Source organism: Salvelinus fontinalis, chromosome 11, assembly GCF_029448725.1.
Source record: "Salvelinus fontinalis isolate EN_2023a chromosome 11, ASM2944872v1, whole genome shotgun sequence".
NCBI classification, from domain to species: Eukaryota; Metazoa; Chordata; class Actinopteri; order Salmoniformes; family Salmonidae; genus Salvelinus; species Salvelinus fontinalis.
Genome location: NC_074675.1, coordinates 39,064,148 through 39,090,341, shown reverse-complemented (window position 1 = coordinate 39,090,341; position 26,194 = coordinate 39,064,148). Strand labels below are relative to the sequence as shown.

At 48.7% G+C, this 26,194-nt stretch overlaps 1 protein-coding gene across 1 annotated transcript in view; it reads left to right on the top strand.

Annotated features, from left to right (window-relative positions):
• The window catches only part of si:ch73-335l21.1 (insulin receptor substrate 1-B), a 91,821-nt gene that overhangs the window by 44,272 nt on the left and 21,355 nt on the right, over positions 1–26,194 (top strand). The gene's annotated exons all lie outside the window — the stretch shown is intronic.

The window sequence follows — 26,194 nt, the reverse complement described above, 5'->3', positions numbered from 1 at the left end:
CTACTCCTGCTGCTACTGTTTCAGATGAAACGGTGGCATTTTAGATTGTCCATATATGCTTATATGCCCACCTGGTGCTGGATTACCCAGCAGTCACCACAAGCACACACACACACACCAATCAGGTCTTTGTTACGGTCTATTTACGCCTAAATTAGAAGAGATATGGTGAGAATGCTATCTTTAGCTAAGTACATATGTTTTTTTATCTTAGTACATATTTATGCAAGTTTATTAGCAGGAAATGGCTTCAAAATAGAAATTTGGAAAAAGTAAATAGTTGGACTCAATATCACCAGCTGACATGTAGCTTATAACTCCTATCCTAGCCTTGCACTTAGCTCAATTTCTGACAAACATGTTCTCTGAGGAGGAGACAAACGTTCTCTGAGCAAAGCCATTCTCTTCCCTGACTTAGCCAGAATTGGCTCATTAGAGAAGTCTGTCTGCTATTTAAATAGACCCCAGTTAAATCCTCAGTGGGGATTTATAAACCAGATTGGGTAGTGAAGTGCTGAGTCGCGCTAGGCTAGCTAGCTTTCAAACAGTGGGCCTTTATGGAGAACGTTACCACCGTTAGCTAGCCTCCACAGTGGGTATTTTGGGGAAATCTCTGGCTGTGCGTGTTAGCATGGTCGCGTCAGCGAGGCAGAGTGGGGCAGAATGTTACACGTTGGCTGGGAATGTTGAGAGGGGGCCAGTGTTTCACTACCGCAAACTGCTCCCAAATCAAATGCCTCTGTACAGTGTCCCCTCCTCCCTTAATCCCTCCAGTCTATTCTGCCTCCCCCCTTTTTCTTCCTCCAATAAATGACCCTTTTGTTCGGGTGTTTCTGCCATGGGGTCCCTCTCTAACTTACACTCTCCTGTCTTTCTCCTCTCTCTCTCTCGCTCTCTCGCTCTCTCTCTCTATCTCTCTTTCTTTCCTCTCACTGTCTCTTTCTTTCGCTTCTTTCCCCCCCCATCTCTCTCTCTCCCTCTTTTTTCACTGTCTCGCTCCATCCCAGAACGATGAGTCCCCCTCTTATTGAGAAGAGAGGAAAGAAACTAGGATAGAGAGAATTAATGAAAGAGAGAGATAGAATGAGAGGGAGTGTGGAGTACCCAAAAGTACAGATTGATCCTTGGACTACGGTGCGGTTTGGAAGCAATGAATCGTTTCGTCTGTGCATTTATTTAGGCCTAAAAATGTTTGGTCAACTAACTCCATGGTAATTGTGGGGATTTGTTTCCTGGCAGGCTCGTGTGTGAGATGCAAACTAGTCACTTTTCAGCGAAATTCCCCATTTTGAATCCAAAATAGGTGATTTGTGTAGATCCGATGAGAAAAGTGGGGGGGATCACTACTGGCTGTAACGAACGAGTGATGCGCAATACTGGCTGTATCCAAGGCTCAGCCAATCGTTCACATAACAACAGAATGCAACATGCATTGGTTCGAATCCAGGCTGTATCACATCCGGCCGTGATTGGGAGTCCCATAGGGCGGTGCACAATTGGCCCAGCATCGTCCAGGTTTGGCCAGGGTATGCCGTCATTGTAAATAAGATTTTGTTCTTAACTGGCTTGCCTAGTTTAGATAGAAGGTAAAAATTAAAAAAGCATGCGACTGAAGAGAGAAGAGACAACCAGTTTTCTAGTTACAGCATCAGCACATGCTCTGGAAAGACAGCTGGGAGTGAAAAGGCAGTTTGCCAGTTCCAGCAGTGCGTCCCCTGAACGATAACGAAGAGGTAGGTGAGAAGCCTGACCACTGAGACAGGGGTGAGAAAGTGATGAAGCCGACTTCATGAGCTGTAACCGAAAAACATCTGGCATTTAGAAAGTTTGAGGTGAGGGAGAAAGTGTGGTGGAACAAGTATTGTTAGCATTGTTAAGTATCTTGCTCGCTGGATCGAATTCTCTGTTAGCTAGCCAGAGAAATGTTGAACAACATTAGCCAACTTAACTGATCAAATTATTGAGTTTATGGTGTGACTATTTGCTGGCTAACAAAGTCAGACAGCTAACGTTAGCTAGCTAACGTTACAACATCAGATGAGCTAACATTAGTAACCTCACCAATTCGCTATAATATTAACTGGTATACGACTGCTTGCCATTCCTTAAGTTATAACGTGTTAGTTGCTTACTGGACCCTGGCAATCTATGTGAAATGTTAACTAGTTAGTAGTTATTTCATTAGCTAGTTATCTGTGAACCAATGTTTTCCCTCTACAGTATGTGGTTAATTTTCAGAATGAGAGAATTAGGTGAAAATGAGACGTTGCTTGTTAAGCAAGTGGATTCGAGCATCAAGTGTAGCTGGAGCTGGGCCTGGCTCAGGCTTAGATGCCACTATAGAGGAGAAAAGAACACCACACACTTTTCCTCTCAATACAGTGGATAAAAAGGGGTATGCCAGGTGTACTCTCTGCCTGAAAGAGATCAATTATGCCAACAAAGGGTCTCATGCTCTGCTGGCACATTGTAGAACAGGCAGAAAGTGTACAATGTAATAATGTGCAGTGTGGCCCAAAGATATCGCTTTTATTGTGTTGAATTTGACAGTAACTGTGAGGAGGGATTATTACATTTTTTTACTCAGTGAATGTTATTTTTGCACACATGTACAGTAGCCTTGTGCGCTTGATCGATGTCTACTATAGTGGCCACTATAATAGAGAAAAAATAGAATGGCAGTTTGTTTCATTCTATTTCTACTTTAAGATGTTGTGGTCACAAGCATTCTATTATAAAGGCTGTTATGGCTAACTGCAATATTAGTGTATCGTTTTTTGTCCCTCAATACTTGAGTGTCATTTACAGTAAAGTCTAGGCAACAAATAACATTGGATTGCACTTTTTATTTTAAACATAGACTAATCTTGTAGATCATAATGTTTTTACCCCTTTTTCTCCCCAATTTCGTCTTATCCAATTGGTAGTTACAGTCTTGTCCCATCGCTGCAACTTCCGAACGGACTCGGGAGAGGCGGAGGTCGAGTGTGCCGCCCCTTGAGTCTCCCGGTCGCGTCCGGCTATGACAGAGCCTGGCTTCAAACCAGGATTTCTAGTGGCACAGCTAGCACTGCGATGAAGTGCCATCAATCCCCACGCCACTCGGGAGGCCCAATATGTATTGTTAAATTAGTTAAAACCTGCATTTCCTCTTAGCAGTGATGTTCTTTTTTTTGCATGTTTCAAAAAAAAAAGTGCCACCTTTTTGGGCCCCCAACCGGTTTGCATCCCTGGTGTGTGTCAAATAAAATAAAATGTTATTGGTCACATATACATGATTAGCAGATGTTGTTGCGAGTGTGGCTAAATGCTTCTGCTTCTAGATCCGACAGTGCAGCAGTATCTAACAGGTAATATCTAACAATTCCACAACAAAAACCTAATATCTAACAATTCCACAACAAAACCTAATACACACAATCTAGTAAAGGAATGGGATAAGAATATATAAGTATAAAATATACGGATGAGCAGTGACAGAGCGACTAAGATGCAATACATGGTAAAGAATATATAGTGAAGGGTACATTATATACATATGAGATGAGTAATGTGAGATATGTAAACATTCTTAAAGTGGCATTATTAAAGTGACTAGTCTTCCATTTATTAAGGTGGCCAATGATATCAAGTCGGTAGGTATGCAGCCACCTCTCTGTGCTAGTGGTGGCTGTATAACAATCTGATGGCCTGGAGATATAAGCTGTTGTTCATTCTCCCGGTCCCAGCTTTGATGCACCTGTACTGACCTCGCCTTCTGGATGGAAGCGGGGTGAACAGGTAGTGGCTCGGGTGGTTATTGTCCTTGATGATCTTTTTTGCCTTCCTGTGACATCGGGTGTTGTAGGTGTTCTGGAGGGCAGGTAGTTTGCCCCCGGTGATGCGTTGTGCAGACCGCACCACCCTCTGGAGAGCCTTGCAGTTGAGGGCGGAGCAGTTGCAGTACCAGGCTGCGATACAGCCCGACAGGATGCTATCGATTATGGATCTGTAAAAGTTAGTCAGTGTTTTGGGTGACAAGCCAAATTTCTTCAGCCTCCTGAGGTTGAAGAGGCGCTGTTGCGCCTTCTTTACCACAGTGTCTGTGTGCGTGGACCATTTCAGTTTGTCGTTGATATGTACACCGAGGAACTTTCCACCTTCTCCACTGCTGTCTCGTCGATGTGGATAGGGGGTGCTCCCTCTGTTGTTTCCTGAAGTCCACAATCATCTCTTTTGTTTTGCTGACATTGAGTCAGAGGTTATTTTCCTGACACCACACTCCGAGGGCCCTCACCTCCTCCATGTTGTGTCGTCTGCAAACTTGAGTTGGAGGCGTGCATGGCCACACAGTCATGGGTGAACAGGGAGTACAGGAGAGGGCTGAGAACGCACCCTTGTGGGGCCCCAGTGTTGAGGATCAGCGGAGTGGAGATGTTTCCTACCTTCAGCACTTGGGGGCGGCCCGTCAGGAAGTCCAGGACACAGTTGCACAGGGCGGGGCCGGGACCCAGGGTCTCAAGCTTAATGATGAGTTTGGAGGGTACTATGGTGTTGAATGCTGAGCTGTAGTCAATGAACAGCATTCTTACATAGGTATTCCTCTTGTCCAGATGGGATAGGGCAGGGTGATGGCGATTGCATTGTCTGTGGACATATTGGGGTGGTAAGCAAATTGGACTGGGTCTAGGGTAACAGGTAGGGTGGAGGTGATATGATCCTTTAGTCTCTCAAAGCACTACAGGATGACAGAAGTGAGTGCGGCGGTGCAATAGTCATTTAGTTCAGTTACCTTAGCTTTCTTGGGAACAGGAACAATGGTGGCCATCTTAAAGCATGTGAGGACAGCAGACTGGGATAGGGATTGATTGAATATGTCCGTTAACACACCAGCCGGTCTGCGCATGCTCTGAGGACGCCGCTAGGGATGCCGTCTGGGCCGGTAGCCTTGCGAGGGTTAAAACATTTAAATGTTTTACTCACGTCGGCCATGGAGAAGAAGAGCTTACAGTCTTTGGTAGCGGGCCGTGTCGGTGGCACTATATTGTCCTCAAAGCGCACAAAGAAGTTGTTTCATTTGTCTGGGAGCAAGACGTCCTTGATTGTCAGTAGACCCTGCCACATATGTCTAGTGTTTGAGCCGTTGAATTGCGACTCCACTTTGTCTCTATACTGACACTTTGCTTGTTTGATTACCTTACGGAGGGAATAACTACACTGTTTGTATTCGGTCATGTTTCCAGTTGCCTTGCCATGATTAAATGCGTTGGTAGGTGCTTTCAGTTTTGCGCGAATGCTGCCATCAATCCCCGGTTTCTGGTTAGGGTAGGTTTTAATAGTCTCTGTGAGTACATCATCTCCTATACACTTCCTTATAAACCCGCTCACCGAGTCAGCGTACACGTCAATGTTATTGTCTGAGGCTATCCGGAACATATCCCAGTCCACGCGATCAAAACAACAATCGTGAATCGTGGAATCTGATTTGTCAGACCAGCTTTGGATAGACCTAAGCATGGGCGCTTCCTGTTTTTAGTTTCTGCCTATTGGAGGGGAGCAACAAGATAGAATCATGGTCAAATTTGATTACAATACATGCAGCCTCATGATATATGGTTTCCAGTTTGCATAAAGTCCAGGGAAGTTTCTTGATGGCTGTCTTGGTATCCGCTTGCGGGGGGGATATACAGTTGAAGTTGGAAGTTTACATACCCCTTAGCCAAAAACATTTAAACTCCGTTTTTCACAATTCCTGACATTTAATCCAAGTAAAAATTCCCTGTTTTAGGTCAGTTAGGAACACCACTTTATTTTAAAATGTGAAATGTCAGAATAATAGTAGAGAGAATGATTTATTTCAGCTTTTAATTCTTTCATCACATTCCCAGTGGGTCAGAAGTTTACATATACTCAAATAGTATTTGGTAGCATTGCCTTTAAATTGTTTAACTTGAGTCAAACGTTTCGGGTAGCCTTCCACAAGCTTTCCACAATAAATTGGGTGAATTTTGTCCCATTCCTCCTGACAGAGCTGGTGTAACTGAGTCAGGTTTGTAGGCCTCCTTGATCGCACATGCTTTTTCAGTTCTGCCAACAAATGTTCTATGGGATTGAGGTCAGGGCTTTGTGATTGCCACTCCAATACCTTGACTTTGTTGTCCTTAAGCCATTTTTCAACAACTTTAGAAGTATGCTTGGGGTCATTGTCCATTTGGAAGACCCATTTGCGACCAAGCTTTAACTTCCTGACTGATGTCAGAAAATATATCCACATAATTTTCCTTTCTCACGATGCCATCTTTTTTGTGAAGTGCATCAGTCCCTCCTGCAGCAAATCACCCCCACAACATGATGCTGCCACCCTCGTGCTTCACGGTTTGATTGGTGTTCTTCAGCTTGCAAGCCTCCCCCTTTTTCCTCCAAACATAACGATGGACATTATGGCCAAACAGTTCTATTTTTGTTTCATCAGACCAGAGGAAATTTCTCCAGAAAGTACGATCTTTGTCCCCATGTGCAGTTGCAAACCGTAGTCTGGCTTTTTAATGGCGGTTTTGTAGCAGTGGCTTCTGCCATGCTGAGCAGCCTCTCAGGTTTTGTCGGTATAGGACTCTTTTTACTGTGGATATAGATGCTTTTGTACCTGTTTCCTCCAGCATCTTCACAAGGTCCTTTGCTGCTGTTTTGGGATTGATTTGCACTTTTCGCACCAAAGTACGTTCATCTCTAGGAGACAGAATGCGTCTCCTTCCTGAGCGGTATGACGGCTGCATGGTCCCATGGTGTTTATACTTGCGTACTATTGTTTGTACAGATGAATGTGGTACCTTCAGGCGTTTGGAAATTGCTCCCAAGGATGAACCAGACTTGTGGAGGTCTACAGTTTTTTGTTTTTGAGGTCTTGGCTGATTTCTTTTGATTTCCCCATGATGTCAAGCAAAGGGGTACTGAGTTTGAAGGTAGGTCATGAAATGCTTCCACAGGTACACCTCCAATTGACTCAAATTATGTCAATTAGCCTATCAGAAGCTTCTAAAGCCGTAACATCATTTTCTGGAATTTTCCAAGTTGTTTAAAGGCACAGTCAACTCAGTGTATGTAAACTTCTCACCCACTGGAATTGTGATACAGTGAAATAATCTGTCTGTAAACAATTTTTGGAAAAATTACTTGTCATACACAAAGTAGATGTCCTAACCGACTTTCCAAAACTATAGTTTGTTAGCAAGAAATTTGTGGAGTGGTTGAAAAACTGAGTTTTAATGACTCCAACCTAAGTGTATGTAAACTTCTGACTTCAACTGTACATGGCTATGACGATAACCGAGGAGTTCTCTTGGGAGATCATACGGTCTGCATTTGTTTGAGGAATTCTAGGTCAGGTGAACAAAAGGACTTGAGTTCTTGTATGTTGTTACAATTACACAATGAGTCTTTAATCATGAATGTGTGTGTGTGTGTTTTGTGTGTGGTATGTATGCTATTACTACAGCCTCAAGAGTTCATTGAGTCCATGGGAGCACTTCCCAAACTTTAACAGAACATGACTGCAAATTGACACTAGAAAATGAGAGGAGGAGATCCCACTTTGAAAAATGATATTCCCGAGTTACCGCTGGGTGTTCGCAACACATAACAACATGAATGTGCATCCTAATAGTCACTGAAACTAAGGAAGTTGTATTCTATAACCATTTGAAGAGATTACAGATTTTCTCAGGGGACCCCATTTCAACTTTTGGTGACCCCACATGGGGTTCCGACCCCAGATTTGGGAACCACTGATCTAGAGTGTGATCATTTTATGTGTTATTTAATGGGAGCTCATACTGTAAATGATTTTAGATGACAACTGCACACTTGTCCCTTCCTGAAGCAAACAACCGTGTGGGTTCCACCTCATGTCTGTTTGTTTTAACTACAGCACTTGGAGTAAGGTTATTTGAAACTGAGTTGGATGGATGGAATGAGTGCATGTGTTTACCAAGGAGTGAATCACGTTTCCCCCCCCCCCCCCCTAAAAAGTCTGATGATGGAAATCAAATCACCCTGTAGCCATGCCAACATCTTCCAGTAGGACCTGACTCTGTTAATGTAACGGCGTTCCTCTCTCTCTTCATAAGAAGAAGAGGAGTAGTGATCGAGCCAAGGCGCAGCGGGTTGTGAATACATGATGAATTTTATTTATAAGACAAAACGAAACAAACTATACTTGAATAAACTAACAAAATAACAAAACGAAAATAGACAGACTTAGTACGACGAACTGACATAACACACGCAGAACGAACGAACAAGTACTTACTACAAAAACGCACGAACAAACCGAAACAATCCCGTATGGTGTAACATCGACACAGACAGGAGACAATCACCCACAAACAAACAGTGAGAACACCCTACCTAAATATGACTCTTAATTAGAGGAGAACGCAAAACACCTGCCTCTAATTAAGAGCCATACCAGGCAACCAAAACCAACATAGAAACAGATAACATAGACTGCCCACCCAAAACACATGCCCTGACCTAAACACATACAAAAAACAACATAAAACAGGTCAGGACCGTTACAGAACCCCCCCCTCAAGGTGCGAACGCCGGGCGCACCAGCACAAAGTCCAGGGGAGGGTCTGGGTGGGCAGTTGACCACGGTGGTGGCTCCGGCTCTGGACGCAGTCCCCACACCACCATAGTCACTCCCCGCTTCTGTCTTCCCCTCCCAATGACCACCCTAAAACTCACATCCCCTAAATAAACGGCCAGCACCAGGAGAAGGGGCAGCACCGGGACAAGGGGCAGCACCGGGACAAGGGGCAGCACCGGGACAAGGGGCAGCACCGGGACAAGGGGCAGCACCGGGACAAGGGGCAACACCGGGACAAGGGGCAACACCGGGACAAGGGGCAGGTCCCGGCTGATATACTCTGGCAGATCCTGGCTGAGGGACTCTGGCAGGTCTATGCAGGCTGACGGCTCTCGACGCTCATGGCGGGCTGACGGCTCTCGACGCTCATGGCGGGCTGACGGCTCTCGACGCTCATGGCGGGCTGACGGCTCTCGACGCTCATGGCGGGCTGACGGCTCTCGACGCTCATGGCGGGCTGACGGCTCTCGACGCTCATGGCGGGCTGACGGCTCTCGACGCTCATGGCGGGCTGACGGCTCTCGACGCTCATGGCGGGCTGACGGCTCTCGACGCTCATGGCGGGCTGACGGCTCTCGACGCTCATGGCGGGCTGACGGCTCTCGCCGCTCATGGCGGGCTGACGGCTCTCGCCGCTCATGGCGGGCTGACGGCTCTCGCCGCTCATGGCGGGCTGACGGCTCTCGCCGCTCATGGCGGGCTGACGGCTCTCGCCGCTCATGGCGGGCTGACGGCTCTCGCCGCTCATGGCGGGCTGACGGCTCTCGCCGCTCATGGCGGGCTGACGGCTCTCGACGCTCATGGCGGGCTGACGGCTCTCGACGCTCATGGCGGGCTGACGGCTCTCGACGCTCATGGCGGGCTGACGGCTCTCGACGCTCATGGCGGGCTGACGGCTCTCGACGCTCATGGCGGGCTGACGGCTCTCGACGCTCATGGCTCTCTGACGGCTCTCGACGCTCATGGCTCTCTGGCGGCTCTGGCAGATCCTGTCTGGCGGACGGCTCGAGCGGCTCCTGTCTGGCGGACGGCTCTGTAGGCTCATGGCAGACGGACGGCTCAGACGGCTCTGTAGGCTCATGGCAGACGGACGGCTCAGACGGCGCTGGGGAGACGGACGGCTCAGACGGCGCTGGGGAGACGGACGGCTCAGACGGCGCTGGGGAGACGGATGGCTCAGATGGCGCTGGGGAGACGGATGGCTCTGGCCGGATACGGCGCACTGTAGACCTGGTGCGTGGTGCCGGAACTGGAGGCACCGTGCTAAGGATAAGCACCTTCCTACTAGTGCGGGGAGCAGGGACAGGGCACACTGTATTCTCAAAGCCCACTCTATACCTGATGCGAGGTACCGGCACTGGTGACACCGGGCTGAGGACAAGCACATCAGGATTAGTAGGGGGAGAATATACAGTGTGTTCAGGGCTCTGGAGACGCACAGGAGGCTTTGTGCGTGGTGCCGGAACTGGAGGCACCGGGCTAGATACACGCACTACAGGGAGAGTGCGTGGAGGAGGAACTGGGCTCAGGAGACGCACTGATAGCCTAGTGCGTAGTGTAGGCACTGTAGGTACTAGGCTGGGGCGGGGAGGTGGCGCCGGAAATACCGGACCGTGGAGGCGTACTGGCTCTCTTGAGCATTGAGCCTGCCCAACCTTACCTGGTTGAATGCTCCCGGTCGCCCGACCAGTGCGGGGAGGTGGAATAACCCGCACCGGCCTATGTAGGCGAACCGGGGAAACCATGCGTAAGGCCGGTGCCATGTATGCCGGCCCGAGGAGACGCACTGGAGACCAGACGCGTTGAGCCGGCCTCATGACACCTGGCTCAATACCCAATCTAGCCCTACCAGTGCGGGGAGGTGGAATAACCCGCACTGGGCTATGCACTCGTACAGGAGACACCGTGCGCTCTACTGCGTAACACGGCGCCTGCCCGTACTCCCGCTCTCCACGGTAAGCCTGGGAAGTGGGCGCAGGTCTCCTACCTGCCCTTGGCCCACTACCTCTTAGACCCCCCCCAAGAAATTTTTGGGTGTCACTTACGGGCTTTTTGGGCTTCCGTGCCAGACGCGTTCCCTCATAGCTCCGGTTCCTCTCTCCGGTAGCCTCTGCTCTCCTCAGTGCCTCCAGCTGTTCCCATGGGAGGCGATCCCTACCAGCCAGGATCTCCTCCCATGTGTAGCAACCCTTTCCGTCCAATATATCGTCCCATGTCCATTGCTCCTTCTTTTCCTGTCCCTTACTCCGTTTACTCCGCTGCTTGGCTCTGGTATGGTGGGTGATTCTGTAACGGCGTTCCTCTCTCTCTTCATAAGAAGAAGAGGAGTAGTGATCGAGCCAAGGCGCAGCGGGTTGTGAATACATGATGAATTTTATTTATAAGACAAAACGAAACAAACTATACTTGAATAAACTAACAAAATAACAAAACGAAAATAGACAGACTTAGTACGACGAACTGACATAACACACGCAGAACGAACGAACAAGTACTTACTACAAAAACGCACGAACAAACCGAAACAATCCCGTATGGTGTAACATCGACACAGACAGGAGACAATCACCCACAAACAAACAGTGAGAACACCCTACCTAAATATGACTCTTAATTAGAGGAGAACGCAAAACACCTGCCTCTAATTAAGAGCCATACCAGGCAACCAAAACCAACATAGAAACAGATAACATAGACTGCCCACCCAAAACACATGCCCTGACCTAAACACATACAAAAAACAACATAAAACAGGTCAGGACCGTTACAGAACCCCCCCCTCAAGGTGCGAACGCCGGGCGCACCAGCACAAAGTCCAGGGGAGGGTCTGGGTGGGCAGTTGACCACGGTGGTGGCTCCGGCTCTGGACGCAGTCCCCACACCACCATAGTCACTCCCCGCTTCTGTCTTCCCCTCCCAATGACCACCCTAAAACTCACATCCCCTAAATAAACGGCCAGCACCAGGAGAAGGGGCAGCACCGGGACAAGGGGCAGCACCGGGACAAGGGGCAGCACCGGGACAAGGGGCAGCACCGGGACAAGGGGCAGCACCGGGACAAGGGGCAACACCGGGACAAGGGGCAACACCGGGACAAGGGGCAGGTCCCGGCTGATATACTCTGGCAGATCCTGGCTGAGGGACTCTGGCAGGTCTATGCAGGCTGACGGCTCTCGACGCTCATGGCGGGCTGACGGCTCTCGACGCTCATGGCGGGCTGACGGCTCTCGACGCTCATGGCGGGCTGACGGCTCTCGACGCTCATGGCGGGCTGACGGCTCTCGACGCTCATGGCGGGCTGACGGCTCTCGACGCTCATGGCGGGCTGACGGCTCTCGACGCTCATGGCGGGCTGACGGCTCTCGACGCTCATGGCGGGCTGACGGCTCTCGACGCTCATGGCGGGCTGACGGCTCTCGACGCTCATGGCGGGCTGACGGCTCTCGACGCTCATGGCGGGCTGACGGCTCTCGCCGCTCATGGCGGGCTGACGGCTCTCGCCGCTCATGGCGGGCTGACGGCTCTCGCCGCTCATGGCGGGCTGACGGCTCTCGCCGCTCATGGCGGGCTGACGGCTCTCGCCGCTCATGGCGGGCTGACGGCTCTCGACGCTCATGGCGGGCTGACGGCTCTCGACGCTCATGGCGGGCTGACGGCTCTCGACGCTCATGGCGGGCTGACGGCTCTCGACGCTCATGGCGGGCTGACGGCTCTCGACGCTCATGGCGGGCTGACGGCTCTCGACGCTCATGGCTCTCTGACGGCTCTCGACGCTCATGGCTCTCTGGCGGCTCTGGCAGATCCTGTCTGGCGGACGGCTCGAGCGGCTCCTGTCTGGCGGACGGCTCTGTAGGCTCATGGCAGACGGACGGCTCAGACGGCTCTGTAGGCTCATGGCAGACGGACGGCTCAGACGGCGCTGGGGAGACGGACGGCTCAGACGGCGCTGGGGAGACGGACGGCTCAGACGGCGCTGGGGAGACGGATGGCTCAGATGGCGCTGGGGAGACGGATGGCTCTGGCCGGATACGGCGCACTGTAGACCTGGTGCGTGGTGCCGGAACTGGAGGCACCGTGCTAAGGATAAGCACCTTCCTACTAGTGCGGGGAGCAGGGACAGGGCACACTGTATTCTCAAAGCCCACTCTATACCTGATGCGAGGTACCGGCACTGGTGACACCGGGCTGAGGACAAGCACATCAGGATTAGTAGGGGGAGAATATACAGTGTGTTCAGGGCTCTGGAGACGCACAGGAGGCTTTGTGCGTGGTGCCGGAACTGGAGGCACCGGGCTAGATACACGCACTACAGGGAGAGTGCGTGGAGGAGGAACTGGGCTCAGGAGACGCACTGATAGCCTAGTGCGTAGTGTAGGCACTGTAGGTACTAGGCTGGGGCGGGGAGGTGGCGCCGGAAATACCGGACCGTGGAGGCGTACTGGCTCTCTTGAGCATTGAGCCTGCCCAACCTTACCTGGTTGAATGCTCCCGGTCGCCCGACCAGTGCGGGGAGGTGGAATAACCCGCACCGGCCTATGTAGGCGAACCGGGGAAACCATGCGTAAGGCCGGTGCCATGTATGCCGGCCCGAGGAGACGCACTGGAGACCAGACGCGTTGAGCCGGCCTCATGACACCTGGCTCAATACCCAATCTAGCCCTACCAGTGCGGGGAGGTGGAATAACCCGCACTGGGCTATGCACTCGTACAGGAGACACCGTGCGCTCTACTGCGTAACACGGCGCCTGCCCGTACTCCCGCTCTCCACGGTAAGCCTGGGAAGTGGGCGCAGGTCTCCTACCTGCCCTTGGCCCACTACCTCTTAGACCCCCCCCAAGAAATTTTTGGGTGTCACTTACGGGCTTTTTGGGCTTCCGTGCCAGACGCGTTCCCTCATAGCTCCGGTTCCTCTCTCCGGTAGCCTCTGCTCTCCTCAGTGCCTCCAGCTGTTCCCATGGGAGGCGATCCCTACCAGCCAGGATCTCCTCCCATGTGTAGCAACCCTTTCCGTCCAATATATCGTCCCATGTCCATTGCTCCTTCTTTTCCTGTCCCTTACTCCGTTTACTCCGCTGCTTGGCTCTGGTATGGTGGGTGATTCTGTAACGGCGTTCCTCTCTCTCTTCATAAGAAGAAGAGGAGTAGTGATCGAGCCAAGGCGCAGCGGGTTGTGAATACATGATGAATTTTATTTATAAGACAAAACGAAACAAACTATACTTGAATAAACTAACAAAATAACAAAACGAAAATAGACAGACTTAGTACGACGAACTGACATAACACACGCAGAACGAACGAACAAGTACTTACTACAAAAACGCACGAACAAACCGAAACAATCCCGTATGGTGTAACATCGACACAGACAGGAGACAATCACCCACAAACAAACAGTGAGAACACCCTACCTAAATATGACTCTTAATTAGAGGAGAACGCAAAACACCTGCCTCTAATTAAGAGCCATACCAGGCAACCAAAACCAACATAGAAACAGATAACATAGACTGCCCACCCAAAACACATGCCCTGACCTAAACACATACAAAAAACAACATAAAACAGGTCAGGACCGTTACAGAACCCCCCCCTCAAGGTGCGAACGCCGGGCGCACCAGCACAAAGTCCAGGGGAGGGTCTGGGTGGGCAGTTGACCACGGTGGTGGCTCCGGCTCTGGACGCAGTCCCCACACCACCATAGTCACTCCCCGCTTCTGTCTTCCCCTCCCAATGACCACCCTAAAACTCACATCCCCTAAATAAACGGCCAGCACCAGGAGAAGGGGCAGCACCGGGACAAGGGGCAGCACCGGGACAAGGGGCAGCACCGGGACAAGGGGCAGCACCGGGACAAGGGGCAGCACCGGGACAAGGGGCAACACCGGGACAAGGGGCAACACCGGGACAAGGGGCAGGTCCCGGCTGATATACTCTGGCAGATCCTGGCTGAGGGACTCTGGCAGGTCTATGCAGGCTGACGGCTCTCGACGCTCATGGCGGGCTGACGGCTCTCGACGCTCATGGCGGGCTGACGGCTCTCGACGCTCATGGCGGGCTGACGGCTCTCGACGCTCATGGCGGGCTGACGGCTCTCGACGCTCATGGCGGGCTGACGGCTCTCGACGCTCATGGCGGGCTGACGGCTCTCGACGCTCATGGCGGGCTGACGGCTCTCGACGCTCATGGCGGGCTGACGGCTCTCGACGCTCATGGCGGGCTGACGGCTCTCGACGCTCATGGCGGGCTGACGGCTCTCGACGCTCATGGCGGGCTGACGGCTCTCGCCGCTCATGGCGGGCTGACGGCTCTCGCCGCTCATGGCGGGCTGACGGCTCTCGCCGCTCATGGCGGGCTGACGGCTCTCGCCGCTCATGGCGGGCTGACGGCTCTCGCCGCTCATGGCGGGCTGACGGCTCTCGCCGCTCATGGCGGGCTGACGGCTCTCGACGCTCATGGCGGGCTGACGGCTCTCGACGCTCATGGCGGGCTGACGGCTCTCGACGCTCATGGCGGGCTGACGGCTCTCGACGCTCATGGCGGGCTGACGGCTCTCGACGCTCATGGCGGGCTGACGGCTCTCGACGCTCATGGCTCTCTGACGGCTCTCGACGCTCATGGCTCTCTGGCGGCTCTGGCAGATCCTGTCTGGCGGACGGCTCGAGCGGCTCCTGTCTGGCGGACGGCTCTGTAGGCTCATGGCAGACGGACGGCTCAGACGGCTCTGTAGGCTCATGGCAGACGGACGGCTCAGACGGCGCTGGGGAGACGGACGGCTCAGACGGCGCTGGGGAGACGGACGGCTCAGACGGCGCTGGGGAGACGGATGGCTCAGATGGCGCTGGGGAGACGGATGGCTCTGGCCGGATACGGCGCACTGTAGACCTGGTGCGTGGTGCCGGAACTGGAGGCACCGTGCTAAGGATAAGCACCTTCCTACTAGTGCGGGGAGCAGGGACAGGGCACACTGTATTCTCAAAGCCCACTCTATACCTGATGCGAGGTACCGGCACTGGTGACACCGGGCTGAGGACAAGCACATCAGGATTAGTAGGGGGAGAATATACAGTGTGTTCAGGGCTCTGGAGACGCACAGGAGGCTTTGTGCGTGGTGCCGGAACTGGAGGCACCGGGCTAGATACACGCACTACAGGGAGAGTGCGTGGAGGAGGAACTGGGCTCAGGAGACGCACTGATAGCCTAGTGCGTAGTGTAGGCACTGTAGGTACTAGGCTGGGGCGGGGAGGTGGCGCCGGAAATACCGGACCGTGGAGGCGTACTGGCTCTCTTGAGCATTGAGCCTGCCCAACCTTACCTGGTTGAATGCTCCCGGTCGCCCGACCAGTGCGGGGAGGTGGAATAACCCGCACCGGCCTATGTAGGCGAACCGGGGAAACCATGCGTAAGGCCGGTGCCATGTATGCCGGCCCGAGGAGACGCACTGGAGACCAGACGCGTTGAGCCGGCCTCATGACACCTGGCTCAATACCCAATCTAGCCCTACCAGTGCGGGGAGGTGGAATAACCCGCACTGGGCTATGCACTCGTACAGGAGACACCGTGCGCTCTACTGCGTAACACGGCGCCTGCCCGTACTCCCGCTCTCCACGGTAAGCCTGGGAAGTGGGCGCAGGTCTCCTACCTGCCCTTGGCCCACTACCTCTTAGACCCCCCCCAAGAAATTTTTGGGTGTCACTTACGGGCTTTTTGGGCTTCCGTGCCAGACGCGTTCCCTCATAGCTCCGGTTCCTCTCTCCGGTAGCCTCTGCTCTCCTCAGTGCCTCCAGCTGTTCCCATGGGAGGCGATCCCTACCAGCCAGGATCTCCTCCCATGTGTAGCAACCCTTTCCGTCCAATATATCGTCCCATGTCCATTGCTCCTTCTTTTCCTGTCCCTTACTCCGTTTACTCCGCTGCTTGGCTCTGGTATGGTGGGTGATTCTGTAACGGCGTTCCTCTCTCTCTTCATAAGAAGAAGAGGAGTAGTGATCGAGCCAAGGCGCAGCGGGTTGTGAATACATGATGAATTTTATTTATAAGACAAAACGAAACAAACTATACTTGAATAAACTAACAAAATAACAAAACGAAAATAGACAGACTTAGTACGACGAACTGACATAACACACGCAGAACGAACGAACAAGTACTTACTACAAAAACGCACGAACAAACCGAAACAATCCCGTATGGTGTAACATCGACACAGACAGGAGACAATCACCCACAAACAAACAGTGAGAACACCCTACCTAAATATGACTCTTAATTAGAGGAGAACGCAAAACACCTGCCTCTAATTAAGAGCCATACCAGGCAACCAAAACCAACATAGAAACAGATAACATAGACTGCCCACCCAAAACACATGCCCTGACCTAAACACATACAAAAAACAACATAAAACAGGTCAGGACCGTTACAGTTAACCTTCTCATCACAATGTCGCTACTTGCCCCTCTATCCTTGCTCATTTGAAATAAACTAGCAATGCTTAACCGACATCTAGCCCCTGCCCACTGTGAGTTGCTCCCAACCACTGACACAGGATCTGATACTTTTCAACCTTTTTCATTTCAATAAATCATGTTTTATCCCTAGAGAGGTGGCACAAAAACTCAGACTAGTGAGACACAAAACAGTGCAAGAAATGAGGTAAAACAGTGCAAGAAATAAGGTCACTGCCTATTTGGTCTAGCCGGTATACATGCCAGTAGCATGTCACTGCCCAGTAACACTCTGTAACGCTACTCTGCTTCCTGGCAAGCCTGAGGGCGACATGGCATGTTGGCACCTCCTGAAAGCCCCATGCCACGTGTGGAATTCCTGCTTGCTCGGAACACACACAGGGGTACACACACACACACACACAGGGGTACACACACACACACACACACACACACACACACACACACACACACACACACACACACACACACACACACACACACACACACACACACAAAGGGGTACACACACTTGGGAGGGGAACAATAAGAACCATTTACCCAAATCTAACTCTCTCTCCCTTACCCTCTCTCTCACACACACACTCTCTCTCTCTCACTCACTCACAGAGAGAGAGAGAGAGATCTGGCCTCGCCTCACTGTGCTGTGGTGGCTGCTCATCCTGTGGTAAGTGCCTCAAGAGATGTGAGGGATAGAGGGAAGTTGAGCCGAGGTAGTTTAGAAGTATTTAATCCATCTCCCCCTCCCTCTGCACCCCCCACCAGAAAGAATGGCTCTCCTTGTTGTTGGAGTTATATTAGATCTGCCACCCAGTACACACACACCCTCTCTCTCTCTCATACACACACACATAGTGACCGTCACCAGCGGAGTTCCATTTAGAGACAGTTTTACATAACAGGACTAGCCCATGGTTCCCCTGGATTACAGGACAGAATACTCAGACTAACAGACTGAACAAGTCTACTCTGTCATTTAATCCCTGACCTGTAACCATAGCGATGCTTATTTATATGCTCCCAGTATTTTAACTCTCCTTTTGGACTTGTTGTATGATGACTGCCATCAGTGCACATCATGTGTACTGCGTTTGGTATAAAAAATACCCCACTTTTTTACATAGTAGTGTAAGACTTGCAGACTACAGCATCTGACTAGATATGACATTCTGTACAGTTAGTCATACAATTAGTTGCCCCTTGGTGACATTTTGACACAAAAAATATACAGAGATGTTACCAATACTCAACGTGACACAATTCAAAAAGTATTTCCGAAACGGTCAAATAAAGTGTTACGGGAGGTTTTGAATATTGTACAGCTCGCCTATTGAATCACATGCATCCCTCACTGCCTTCTCACGGATCATACCGAAACAGAGGTTGTTATGAAATGAATGCTGCTATAGATATTGCGTGACACGATCCGTCTTGATAACGGCTCCACATTCTTCCACTGTCAAATGTTAGGCTAGTTTCTCTAATTTAGTGCATGCGTTCACATGTAGAATCTGGATTCGACTGTACTTTTAAGTACTTTCGACTGTACTTTTTTTGTACTTCTAAGGCCATCATTTCCATGTCTATAGCCATGTGAGTGAAGTCTGGTCCTGGAGGTCCTTGGGGACCAGATCCAGTGGTTGTTACTGGCTCAGAAACGGTTCAAGTCAACAGACGAGAGATGGAGATTCGACTATGTTTGTAATCCTCTGTCTAGTTCTACCCATTTATATCCCGCTGTGATCTACTGTAATGTATTCTTCCCCATGTGCCAGGCCTGTACACCACGCTCGACAGCCCACCGCAGATTATACACAGCCTATATTGGGTAAAATGTGAGCTCTGTTATGGATTTACCTCTAATCTAGATATAGAACTGATTACTATTGGCAGTGTTGCAGTTCTCTTAAAACAATGAATGTCCTAATCGTGTCTATGGCAGAATTGGCCTGCAAGTTCCACTGTTTTATAAATGTAAAATACAATATAAATACATTAATAAGTCACTATATATTTCTAATGTAGCGGAACCGAACCCAGCTCAACCTCTTCCTGTTTTTAGTCATGTGTTGTTTCCTGTTAGGGCTTGTACATCTGTCCTATTGCCATCTACAAATGATACTGGATATTGCTTTCCACAACTCAGTAGCTACAGCACTCTACTCAACCACTGATCTCACGGTACAGATACGCTTGTTACAGTCTTGTATGAAACCATGTCAAGGATCTTTTTTTCTTTTTTAAGTTCCCTGTTGTTATCCCGTGTTGGTCTGAGTCTCTTGTAAAGTACACGGTGGTATGCATCCCTAATGGCATCCCATTCCCTATGGGCTCTGGTAAAAAGTAGTGTACTATATAGGGCAGGTATTCCCAAACTCTGGAACTCGCAATGCCGTTGGGGGATCGCCAAATAAAAATGTGATACAACATTTTTTTTTTTTATATATATATAATACATTTTCAAACAGTCCATTTATATTTTCCAACGGGGCTGTACATTTGGGGGATGTTTTTTTCTCGCCTGAATAATCTCATTTCACTGCCAAAAATAAAATGAAACCGTCTAGTGTTCAGCGAAATAACAACATAATGTTAAATACAGATAGCCTCGTCAAATAATTAACATCCAATCACATTAACCGTTACTCTCTCATGGGAATTCCACTAACGTTCGGTATGTAGCCAAAAGTAGCTGCGGCCCACGTTGGTATCTGTACTGATGGCGCAAAGCCATGACAGGGAGACGTACACCTCAGCATCCACCGAGAGCCTCTTCCTGCCAAGGGAATGCCTGACAGCTTGAAAGACGTTTTGGACACTACAGTGAAAATGGTTAACTTTGTTAAAGCAAGGCCCCTGAACTCTTGTGCATTTTCTGCACTATGCAATGATATTGGCAGTGACCATGTAACGCTTTTACAACATACAGAAGTGCGCTGGTTATCAAGGGGCAAAGTATTGACACGTTTTTTTAAATTGAGAGACGTTTTCTTTACTGACCATAATTTTCACTTGTCTGACTGCTTGCATGATGACGAGTTTCTTACACGACTGGCCTATCTGGGTGATGTTTTTTCCTCGTCTGAATCTAGGATTACAGGGACTCTCCGCAACTATATTCAATGTGCGGGACAAAATTGAGTCTATGATTAAGAAGTTGGAGCTCTTCGCTGTCTGCATTAACAAGGACAACACACAGGTCTTTCCATCATTGTATGATGTTTTGTGTGCAAATGAACCCAAGTTTACGGACAATGTCGAATGTGATATAGCAAAGCACCTGAGTGAGTTGGGTGCGCAATTACGCAGGTACTTTACCGAAATGGATGCCACAAACAACTGGATTCGTTATCCCTTTCATGTCCTGCCTCCAGTTCACTTACTGATATCTGAACAAGAGAGCCTCATCGAAATTGCAACAAGCGGTTCTGTGAAAATGTAATTTAATCAGAAGCCACTGCCAGATTTCTGGATTGGACTGCGCTCAGAGTATCCTACCTTGGCAAATCGCACTGTTAAGACACTGATGCCCTTTGCAACCACGTACCTATGTGAGAGTGGATTCTCGGCCCTCACTAGCATGAAAACTAAATACAGGCATAGACTGTGTGGAAAATGATTTAAGACTGAGACTCTCTCCATTACAACCCAACATTGTAGAGTTATGTGAATCCTTTCAAGCACACCCTTCTCATTAACCTGTGGTGAGTTATTCCAAATTTTCGATTAACAAATAAAGTTTTATATGTTAGATGGCTTAATAAAGAGCAAAATTATTGATTATTATTTGTGCCCTGGTCCTATAAGAGCTCTTTGTCACTTCCCACGAGCCGGGTTGTGATAAAAACTCACACTCATTCTAATGTTTAATAAATGTATCGTATAGTGTGTGTGGCAGGCTTACAATGATGTAAAAAAAAACATTTGAGAGTGCGCTGACCCTGGTGCTAGAGGGGGTACGCAGCTGGAGGTTGAATGTTTCAAGGGGTACGGGACTATCAAATGTTGGGGAACCACTGATATAGGGAATATGATTCAATTTGGAACGCAGTAGTGTTTGGGTGAGCACCACATTCCATTTAGTGACATCATCTCACTAGTTCTCTCATTACACCACATTGTCATGAAGTCATGAATCCAGTTGAATGTTAGTGAAGTAGCTCAATGTACCCCTACATGGGTGGACCACAACCCAAACCAACATCCCTGGGAGTCGGTGATCTAACCACACACACAGCAACAGTCAGCAAAACGTAATGCGGTGCTGCAGCTTTCAACATCAGGGCACCATACGGTCCCAGTCCACACTGGAACACAACACAGCATAGGCAGGGGAGGTTTACCACACACACACACACACACACACACACACACACACACACACACACACACACACACACACACACACACTGGAACATGAGGGAGGTTTACCACACACACACACTGGAACATGAGGGAGGTTTATCACACACACACACACACTCAGAGGTTTTTATAATTTAGCTCAACAGAGTGGATCTTTCCACTATACTGTTGAGAGTAGGAAAGTGATGTGAGACAGCAAAGCACACGGGCCAGCAGAACCAGAAATGACATGTTTGTTCTGTGTCACCGTAATGTGACCTAAGTTTACCAGTGTAAATTATGTAAGAGTGTGTGTGTGTGCGTGCATTTATGTCCTTTAAAGTCCACCTGCTCGTGTGTGTTGCGTCTGTCCCTGAAGTACTGGCTTGCGCGGCCTAATCTCCCATTCACTAATCTCAGAGGGAGAGAGGCCGACGCAGCTACCCTAAATGTAGTAATAACCACTTGTTTCATCATATGCATAATATAATATTCACCATCATTTTTCTTGTCAGTTGCATCAATATCAGTGGTTGATATTGATGGAATTCGAAAGCCTTTTTATTGCCTGTTGTGGACAGTCAACAGTGTTAGCTGTAGTACACAGGCTGGAGAATGGAGCACTACACATGTCATGGTGATACTCCGACTCAGAAGTTGCACAGGAACAAATATTGAGAGAGAACGAGGAAAAGAAAGAGGGAAAGAGAAAGAAAGAAAGAAAGAAAGAAAGGAGGGAGGGAGAGAAGGGGAGGGAGAGAGAGAGAGGGAGGGAGAGAGAGAGAGAGAGTGGTTTTCTTGGAATTTTTGCCCGCAGGAGTGGAAGTGTGTTTAGTTTAGCGCTGTTTCCTTAGCAATACAAATGAAAGAAGTACAAATAAAGTCTCTCACTCTGTCCTGCTCTTTATCTCTCCATTTAGTCATTTAGCAAACACTCTTATCCAGAGCGACTTACAGGAGCATTTAGGGTTAAGTGCCTTACTCAAGGGCACATCAACAGATTTTTAACCTAGTTGGATTTGAACCGGCGACCTTTCAGTAACTGGCTCAACACTCGTAACCACTAGGCTACCTACCACACGGCCCGTCCACCCTTTCTTTCTTTCTGTCTCACCTTCTCTCCTCCATTCTCTCTCTCTCTGCCACTCTGCCACTCTATCAGTTAACTCTCCATGTTATCCTAACAGTCTCACCCCCTTATCTCTCCTTTTCTCACTCCACTCTGTCCAATCTCTTCCAGCCATCTCCCATCTTCCCATTTGTTTGTCTCCTCAGTTCTGTTCTGCAAGCACACACGTACACACACATGGTGGGAGGTTGCTGATGGTGCTGGGAAATTGTGTGTGTGTGTGTGTGTGTGTGACCTTGTTGTTTATGAAGGTCATGGTGAAAGACCTGACTAGCTTCATTCCTATGCTCAAGAGAAGGGCAAGGGGGGAGAAAAGAGGAGGAGAGTGAGATATGGGGTGATAAGGAGAGCGCAGTGTCACAATAGACCTGTACTTTTGTGTGTATTGTATGTCTGGGCGGATGTACACGGAAATCTGGGTGTGTGAATTTGTTGAGTAAATGCAGTAGGCCACTCTCTTGTTAAGGTCCTGTGTCAGTGTCCTATGGTAACACACCCAGTCCCATCCCTAAGTACACTAGTATATGACGTAAGGCTGGGAATTGCCAGGGGACCTCACAATGCGATATTATCACGATACCTATGCAGTGTTTCCCCAAGGATTTTACACATTTTGTCATGGGGCTCAGATAAAAATTTCAGCTTCAAAGTTAATTTCCTGCAGTTCTACACATTTTGCCATGGGGCTGAGTGAACATTTTCAGTTTTAAAGCAAATTTTTGTCAATTAAACACTTTTTACCCAGTCTAATGCCTTGCTTGTTCTCATGCCATCTGAGTGAGTCAAACATTTAAAACAAAATCAATGGGAGCCCCATGCCATCTATTTTGAATTTAGTCTTGTTTTTATTGAGGTGATTGTTAGTTTTCAAAGATGATCTTATTAAAAAATATATTGCTCCATTATATTTTCTACATATTTTATGTCTGGTTTTAGTCATTTAAGTTCACACTGAAAACGTTTAACCTTCCTGAAACTTCTGCTGCAGAAGGAAAAGAGAGAGGCATAAGAGAAGTTGTTTTGATCAGTCATGGAAATAAAAGTGCTGAAAACAAATTGTCTCACTATTTAAAAAGACGGAGAAGCAGCTATGAAGTAAAATTACTGTAGTTTTGGTGCAGGTACAGCCGACTAGCGCAAAAATAATAGAGATATTGTAAAAATAATATTGCGATGTAAACTCAGCAAAAAAAAAAAAAGGACCCTGTCTTTCAAAGATCATTCGTAAAAATCCAAATAACTTCACAGATCTTCATTGTAAAGGGTTTAAACACACTTCCCCATGCTTGTTCAATGAACCATAAGCAATTAATGAGCATACACCTGTGGAACGGTCATTAAGACACTAACAGACGATAGGCAATTAAGGTCACAGTTATGAAAACTTAGGACACTAAAGAGGCCTTTCTAATGACTCTGAAAAACACCAAAAGAAAGATGCCCAGGGTCTCTGCTTATCTGCGTGAACGTGCCTTAGGCATGCTGCAAGGAGGCATGAGGACTGCAGATGTGGCCAGGGCAATAAATTGCAATGTCCGTACTGTGAGCTGCCTAAGACAGCGCTACAGGGAGACCGGACGGACAGCTGATCGTCCTCATAGTGGCAGACCACGTGTAACAACACCTGCACAGGATCGGTACATCTGAACATCACACCTGCGGGACAGGTACAGGATGGCAACAACAACGACCCGAGTCACACCAGGAACGTACAATCCCTCCATCAGTGCTCAGACTGTCCGCAATAGGCTGAGAGAGGCTGGACTAAGGGCTTGTAGGCCTGTTGTAAGGCAAGTCCTCACCAGACATAACCGGCAACAATATCGTCTATGGGCACAAACCCACCGTCGCTGGACCAGACAGTACTGGTAAAAAGTGCTCTTCACTGACGAGTCGCGGTTTTGTCTCACCAGGGGTGATGGTCAGATTCGCGTTTATCGTCGAAGGAATGAGCGTTACACCGAGGCCTGTACTCTGGAGCAGGATCGATTTGGAGGTGGAGGGTCCGTCATGGTCTGGGGCGGTGTGTCACAGCATCATCAGACTGAGCTTGTTGTCATTGCAGGCAATCTCAACGCTGTGTGTTACAGGGAAGACATCCTCCTCCCTCATGTGGTACTCTTCCTGCAGGCTCATCCTGACATGACTCTCCAGCATGACAATGCCACCAGCCATACTGCTTGTTCTATGCGTGATTTCCTGCAAGACAGGAATGTCAGTGTTCTGCCATGGCCAGCGAAGAGCCCAGACCTCAATCCCATTGAGCAGACTGTTACATTTGATTTTGACCCCCTTTTGTTCAGGGACACATTATTTCATTTCTGTTACATGTCTGTGGAACTTGTTCAGTTTGTCTCAGTTGTTGAATCTTGTTATGTTCATACAAATATTTACATATGTTAATTAAGTTTGCTGAAAATAAACGCAGTTGACAGTGAGAGGACGTTTCTTTTTTGCTGAGTTCATATGGTAAATTATATCCTGATATATGTATTTTTTTTCCCCCTCCATCACTAATATTAATTTCACTCACTGACGCTCAATCTTTTCAGTCTCCTGAGGGGGAAAAGGTTTTGTCGTGCCCTCTTCACGACTGTCTTGGTATGTTTGGACCATGATAGATTGTTGGTAATGTGGACACCAAGGAACTTGAAACTCTCAACCCAGTTAAGACATTTTTCTCTGACACAGACAGGGATGGGCAAAATTTCAAAATACAATTGCAAAATACCATGAAGATGAATGTATCAAAATAAACTACAAAACACTTTTTTGAAGTGTATTTAATTAAAATACATTTGCAAGTAGCCGGCCGAACAGCAAGAACATTCTCAGTAATGGTAACAGAAACGTTTTTACTTGCTTTGGCCATGATATGTTGTTGTTTATCTAGTTCAGGTATTCCCAAACTGGGGTACACGCAATGCCGTCGGGGGTACGCCAAATAAAAATGTGATAGTTATTTTATGTTTTTTTTTATTTTTAGTACTTTCTTTTTACATTTTCCAACAGTACATTTATATTTTCCAACGGGGCTATACATTTGGGTGAGTTTTTTTTTTGTCGCCTGAGTAGCCTCGTTTCACTGACAAAAATCTAATTAAACCATCTAGTGTTAAGCGAAATAACAACCCAATGTCAAATACAGGTAGCCTAGTCAAATAATTAACATCCAATCACATTAACCGTTACTCTCTCGCGGGAAACCTTCACTCTTGCGCAGACATTTAGAAACCAAACATGACCATTTGAAAAATAATCCACAGGAGTTTTTTGAGCGAGAATAAAGACGACTTTCGAATAGTAAAACATGTATAAAAGCAACAGATACCTTTAATAAGAAGGGGCTAGAAGAGTCTTGTATGGTGAGCTACCGAGTGGCTAGGACAGGCAAGCCCCATACTATTGTGGAGGACTTTATTCTTCCTGCTGCCGCGGATATGGTTGGGACAATGCTGGGGGAAAAGGCTAAATATACAGACAATGTCTTCATCAAACAACACTGTTTAACGACGCATCAGTGACATGGCAGGAGATGTTTTGAAACAATTACTGCTTTGCGTACAAGCCAACGAATTATATGCGTTACAGCTGGATGAGTCAACAGACGTGGCAGGCCTGGCACAG